The following is a 7339-nucleotide window of genomic DNA, read 5'->3' as shown; positions in this document are numbered from 1 at the left end:
CCCAAATGGAGTCATGTCCCTTTCTTGTCTTCGGTAGCCTGGAAATGAAATCCATAGATGTGAAATCCTATTTCCATTCAGCTATGGGCATGGGCTAAAGTAAACCAGGGGGTCGACGATGTTCGGCCTTGACCTGCTGGCACATGAGACAACGGGACATGAAGTTTGCTATGTGGGTCTTTATGTTGTCCCACCAATACGAACGTTTCATATCTTTATACATCTTTATACTGCCTGGATGCATCGCCATCCTTGAATTGTGAGCGGCTTCCAGGACTTCCCTTCTTAAGTTATGGAGATTCGGGACGTATAAGCGGCCACGATATCGTAAACCTCTATCCATGCCAACTCTCCATTCAGATTCTTCGTTGTTACTTACTCGCTCTCTCATTTTCACCAACAGTTCATCTTCTTTCTGAGCCACAATGATTCGGTCATCAATAAGTGGTTGTACGTGGATATGTGCGACGCTCTTGAACGGTTCCTCTACTGTAAGCTTCTGTTCGAAGTCTCACACAAACTCTATCATATTCTACTCTTCTACCATCAGTGGAGTTACAAATTCTAATGTTTTCTTGCAGCTCAACACATCGGCCACAAGGTTGGCCTTGCGAGGATGGTAGGAGACCTCAAACTTGAAGTCTTTCAAGGTTTCCATCCAACGTCGTTACCTCATGTTTAGGTCTCTCTGAGTAAAGATGTACTTAAAGCTTTTGTGATCGCAAAAGAGTTCGAACTCCTCTCTGTAGAGGTAATGTCTCCAGAGATTTAATGCGAAGATGACTACCGCCAATTCCATGTCGTGCGTGGGGTAATTTTCTTTGTGTTTCCTCAATTGCCGTGATGCATAGGCAATCACTCTATCCTTTTGCATAAGTACACAACCCAAACCAACACGAGACACGTTGGTGTATGTAGTATATCTAACCCCTTTTTCTGACAATACTAACACGGGTGTGGACGTCAGCTTGTCCTTTAATTCCTGAAAGGCTGCTTCTGCTTTCTCATTTCAAGCAAACTTAAGATCCTTTCGAGTGAGTTGAGACAACGGTCTGACTATCTTGGAAAAATCTTTAATGAAATGGTGATAATAGCCGGCAAGTCTAAGGAAACTCCTTACTTTTGTAACGGAGTCGGGCTGCTCCCAGTCTTGCACCGCGGCCACCTCGGCAAGGTCCACGACAAGTCCTTCCTCGGACACCACGTGTCCCAGAAACTTGACTTCTTCTTTCTAGAAGTCGCATTTTTGGTATTGTGCAAACAACCGATTCTTCCTGAGAGTATCGAAAACTGCTCGCAGGTGTTCTTCGTGATCCTTCCGACTCTTAGAGTATATCAAAATGTCATTTATAAACACGATGACGAATCGGTACAAATACGGCCGAAACACCCAATTCATGAGTTCCATGAACACGGTCGGTGCATTTGTAAGCCCAAATGACATCACGAGGAACTCGTAGTGCGCAAAACTGAAACTGAATGCTATTTTCTGCACGTCTTCATTTCTGACGCGTAACTGATGATACTAAAACTGTAGGTCAATTTTGGAGAAATAATGTGCCCCTTTCAACTAGTCGAATAGGTCATCTATTCTGGGTAGAGGATACTTGTTCTTGATAGTGATGTGGTTCAGTTTGCGATAATCAATACACAATCGCAGTGATCCATCTTTCTTCTTTACAAACAACATAGGTGCCCCCCAAGGAGATACATTCAGTTGTATAAAACCTGAATTCAACATATCATCAATCTGTCTCCTCAACTCCTCCATTTCACATGGAGGCATGCGATATGTCGATAAAGAGATAGGTGTTGCACCTGGCACTAGGTCGATGGTAAAATCGATCTCGCGCTGAGGAGGTAGCCTAGGGATCTTTCTGAACACGTCTGTGAAGTTGGATTACTGGCGTGCTCCCAAGTGTCGGACCCCCAACATTTTTCAATAAGGAAGTGTAACAACGGACGCGGAAGGGGCAACTAACCTGAACTGGGAAAGTGAAGGTTGTACCATCGGGCCCATGTGTCGTCACTAATCTTGTTTCACAGTCGATCTCGGCCTTCATCTCAGTGAGCCAATCCATGCCAAGGATGACATCATAATGATATATCATGGTGACAATCAGGTCAATGCACACCACCCTTGTTCCTAAGTCTATCAGGCAACCTTTACAAAGCTTCGTGGCACCAGTAAAAGTTCTTGTTGCTACAATGACTCTCACCCCAACCATAGGGGTAATGTTCAGCCCTAATCGCTTGATTGTAGAGTTTGCGATCATCGATATAGTGGACCCAGTGTCCACCAACAGAAAAACTGGTGTACCTTGGATGTGGGCAGTGACTTCAAAGGCTAAAGGCACTGCAGTTGCTGACTCAGATGCTTCAACTGCAAGTGCATGTACACGCGCTTGTTGAGAACGATTGGGTTGTGCTGTCATAGGTCATTGAGGTGGCCTATTTCGAAGTACAGGTGGTTGGAAAAATGGTTGTGTTAGTGGTGCTGATCGTAGAGGTGGAGCTAATATAACTTGTGGTGGCTGGCGGTTGATCTTCTGAGGCGACATAAAACCATTGTCTCTCATCTTAGTAAAGCAAAAGGGCTCGTTATGGCCCATCTTCTTACAGTAGGTGCACCAAAGATCTGATTGCCTCTGCTAGGTTGGTGGACCCATTAGCCTAGGAGGCGAATCTGCACGCTGCCTCTTGCCGAGAAATGGTTGGTTCGACAATTCAGGCTAAGGCCTTGGGCCCATTTGTATACGTGTCCGAGACACTCTGTCTCCATCCTACTCGGCTCGCAGGGACATGTTCACTAGCTCAGCATATTTGGGAATGCTAGAGCAACACATCTCAGTGTGGATATCAAGTCACGGACCCTCTGAAAATTGTCGCATTCTCATCGGCTCGTCTGCTAAGATCAATGGAGCATATCTGGCTAGCTCCATGAAGCGGTTCTCGTATTCAGCTACGATCATTCCCCCTTATCGGAGGTAAAGAAATTCACTCTCCTTTTCATTTTGGTAAGTGAGGGGGAAGTCCATTGCCACGGATCAAGAAAAGCAGCTTCAATCATATGATGAGTTTGGATCATTAAAAGCAGCCTCAATCGTATGATGAGTTCGGATCGCCGAATGAGCCAAATCATATGAACAATATGGATCTACTAAATGGCCCAAACATGCCAATATTTTTCATCCATCAAAATGGCCCATTTCAAAGGTTTGGATCAGTAGAAATGGGATAAATCATATGAATTTGAATCGTTGTAAAAAGAAACCTGAATGTTTAAATTGTGTAAAGAATTGAAGAGGGTCCTACAAAATTAACGATGTGTATCATTGAGAGCCAACCTCAAATATTATGAATAGATGGATCTACTTAACATATCCATTAGGATGGGTGAAGGAAAGAGGTTTCAATCATATGATGAGTTTAGATCACTAATATCAGTGCGAATCATAAGACACATAAACATACAAGAAATTCAAATCAACTGAAATGGCCCAAGCATGTCAAAGGTTTGGATCACTAGCCAAATCATATGAATAGTATGGATCGTTTGTAAAGCTTAAGAGGGTCCTACAAAATTTAGGGCATGGATCAACTTAGCATATCCATTGCTATGGATCATGAAAAGCAGCTTCAATCATCTAATGAGTTTAGATCATTAAAAGCACCGTCAATTGTATAATGAGTTTGGATCGCCGAATGAGCTAAATCATATCAACAATTCGGATCTACTGAGTGGCCCAAGCATGTCAATGTTTTTTATCCATCGAAATATCCCATTTAAAAGGTTTAGATCATTAGAAATGGGCGAAATCATATGAATTTAGATCGTTGTAAAAAGAAACCTAATTGTTTGAATTGTGTATAGAACTGAAAAGGGACATACAAAATTAACAATGTGGATCACTGAGAACCAACCTCAAATATTATGAATATATGGAAACATATCCATTAGGATGGTTCATGGAAAGAGGCTTCAATCATATAATGAGTTTACATCACTAACAGAAGCACGAATCATATAATGCATTTGGAATGCTGAATGGACTGAATCGGATAAGAAGTTCAAATCCACTAAAATGGCCCATGCACGTCAATGGTTTAGATCCATTTAAATGGCCCAAGCACGTCAAAGGTTTTGGATCACTAGAAACGGGCCAAATCATATGAAAAGTTTGGATCATTTGTGAAGCTAGTGAGGATACAACAAAATTTAGGGCATGGATCAACTTACCAAAACCATTGCCATGGATCATGAAAAACAGCTTCAATCATAAGATAAGTTACGATCATGAAAAGCAACTACAATCGTATGATGAGTTTGGATCGCCGAATGAGCCAATCATATGAACAATTTGGATCCACTAAATGGCCCAAGCATGTCAATGTCTTTTATCCATCAAAATGGCCCATGTCAAAGGTTTGGATCACTAGAAATGGGCCAAATCATATGAATTTGGATCGTTGTAAAAAGATACATGATTGTTTAAATTGTGTATAGAACTGAAGAGGGTACTGCAAAATTAATGATGTGAATGACTAACAACCAACCTCCAATATTATGAATAGATGAATCAGCTTTACATATCCATTAAGATGGGTCATGGAAAGAGGCTTCAACCATATGATGAGTATAGATCACTAACAGCAGCACGAATCATATGATGCATTTGGATCACCAACTCACCAAGTCGTGCCCTTGGAGTATTAAATAAATCCCATTGAGATGGGGTGAGGTTCAGTTCACGTCATTTTCAAGCCGAAGGCAAAATCATCGTCCTCCAAAAATACCAAAAATGAAGGATATATACTAAAGATAAGGTGTCATGTCTAACCCATTAGATCATGAGTTTTGATCCAACCAATCACATTAGGCAAAAATCATCTCGTCCAATATAGGTTGGGGCCCACTACCAACGAACCCGTGCATTTCATAATCCCTTGTGTTACAAGGAGTGGATTAGATGTGGGGAGGTGTCACCCAAGACAGTGTGGCCCTTACCATGGGGCCCTCATTTATATATGTATTTTATATCGAGGTCGTTCATCCGTTATGCCATATCATTTTAGGGCTTGAACCAAAAAATGAAGCAGATCCAACTTTTGGTGGACCATATCATTAGAAACAGTGGTGATTGATCTTTAATGGGACATGACAGTTTGGATCAAGTTGATATTTGTTTTTTAACTACATCGAGGTTTGTGCAACCTTATCAATAGGTTGGATGGCAAATAAACATTAGAGAAACATTGTCGTGATCCTTAAGTGGAAGTCTTAAGTAGTGGGGTGTTCAGTTACCACTGTTTCCTATACTATGGTTCACCTAAGCTAAACAAAGCCTAAATAACCAAACTGTGTACTTACAGTTTTAAATGTGTGGAATGTTTAAGAACATGTGTATTTTAGATTAACTAAGGGAAGAGGGGGCTGGATGGTAGCAATCACTCAACTAATTTGTCCTAGGCCCATCAGCCCAAGCCCAACCCATTTAGGTAGGAACTTAAAACCCACATGGCAATCTAGCCTCATCACTACCTAATGAATGGTAACTAGTGAAATTGCGGTAGAACCGCTAGTACTGAAGTATGAAGTATGTCCAAATGTCCTCGAGGGGGGTGAATAATACTTTTCAAAATTATTTTCTAATAAGAAGAAACAATGACTAACTTTTAATGAAAGAGTAGGCAAGGTAACTCTATGGCTTCCAAGCCGATAAAGGGTCCAATCCACATAGGCTTACACAAGATTTACATATAGAGAACAAGCTTACAAGGATAGTGTATGTAATAGTGTATGGGATATGATTTTTATCAATACTTATACATTAACTAAATCATGCATCATAATGATCATATGATAGACATAAGCATAACTAGATTAATGTACTCAAGGCAATCCCAAACATAGTCATATATAGTGGTTCGGCTACTTGCCTACTCCACTCGCAGCGGATGCACTCTCTCCTAGAGTGTACCGGATTTCACTATCCAATGGTTTTAAATCAAGTTAACCATGAAACTTTACAACATACACAAGGTTAATTAGGAGACCTACACAAGGTTCCCCTAGGTGCCTACACAAGGCAACGAGTCCTACACAAGGACACAACTAGGAGCCTATACAAGGTAACCTAAGCCTACACAAGCCAATACGTCCTACACAAGGACTACGCATCCTACACAAGGACAACACGTCCTATACAAGAACACAACGTATTCTCCCGTCAGAGGCCTATAACTAGGACTTGGCGAGTCTTACACAAGGACACAACTAGGAGCCTATACAAGGCAACCTAAGCCTACACAAGGCAATACGTTCTACACAAGGACTACGCGTCCTACACAAGGACAACACGTCCTATACAAGAACATAATGTATTCTCCCATCAGAGGCCTACAACTAGGACTTGACGAGTTTGTCACTCAAACTCTGAATCCCAATCCTACACAAGGAAAGGGCTTCGGACTCAATAGACCCGATGTACTTATAAGTAAGAGAGTGAGTCCCGTTCTCACACAATCTAAGGGTCTTTAAGTTGATGAAGGATCTTTAACTCCCTTTAAACCATAACCTGCTTCTAAATCTTTCGATCAATCCTTCGAGGTTGTGAGGTTTAGGGTTTTGATCTTCTCTATTTAAATGATATGATTTAAATACATAAAAAAGGTTCCCATGAGCTATGGATTCAAGAGTTCCAACACTAGGATATACCTATGATGAGGTCAGTTGGAAACTCAATGAATGCTAGTTCATAATTCAATCCAAGCAAAGAAGATGTTGAGTTAATGCTTATGTCAAGGATTGAATGATGAACTCTAATGGGAAAGAGAGAATGAGGAAGAAGGTATGTATATCTTGAAGCAGCAGTCTCAAATTCTCTTGGATTCTAGCTTAATTTACTAAGAAGCAACCTTAGGTATTTATAAAGGAAGAATCCCAACGGTAAAAAAACGGACAGAAATCTGTCATTGTCGATACTATCAAGTAGTCTTCGATTCCATCGAAATTTGAATTTCGATGTTATCGAGACATACTCGATTGTATCGACTTCCTACACATATATATTCATTTTTGTGTAGAACAGTTTCTGCTCGATTTTATCGATCACTTGTCAATTCTATCGACGTGCACTTCGATGTAATCGAGAGGTAAATCGATCCCATTGGATTCTCTTTAGAATATATACCCATGCCAACTAACTTGTTTTCTGAATTGGAAAAACAGTAAGAAAAATAAGGATCAGTGACACCCAAATGCACATACCTTTACATGTATGAGACATAAAACGATGATCAGCAGCAGGTCAGTATTTCAAAATGGTGGGGCCCACCC

This window comes from Magnolia sinica, chromosome 1, assembly GCF_029962835.1.
Source record: "Magnolia sinica isolate HGM2019 chromosome 1, MsV1, whole genome shotgun sequence".
NCBI lineage: Eukaryota > Viridiplantae > Streptophyta > Magnoliopsida > Magnoliales > Magnoliaceae > Magnolia > Magnolia sinica.
This window is presented reverse-complemented; position numbering follows the sequence as displayed.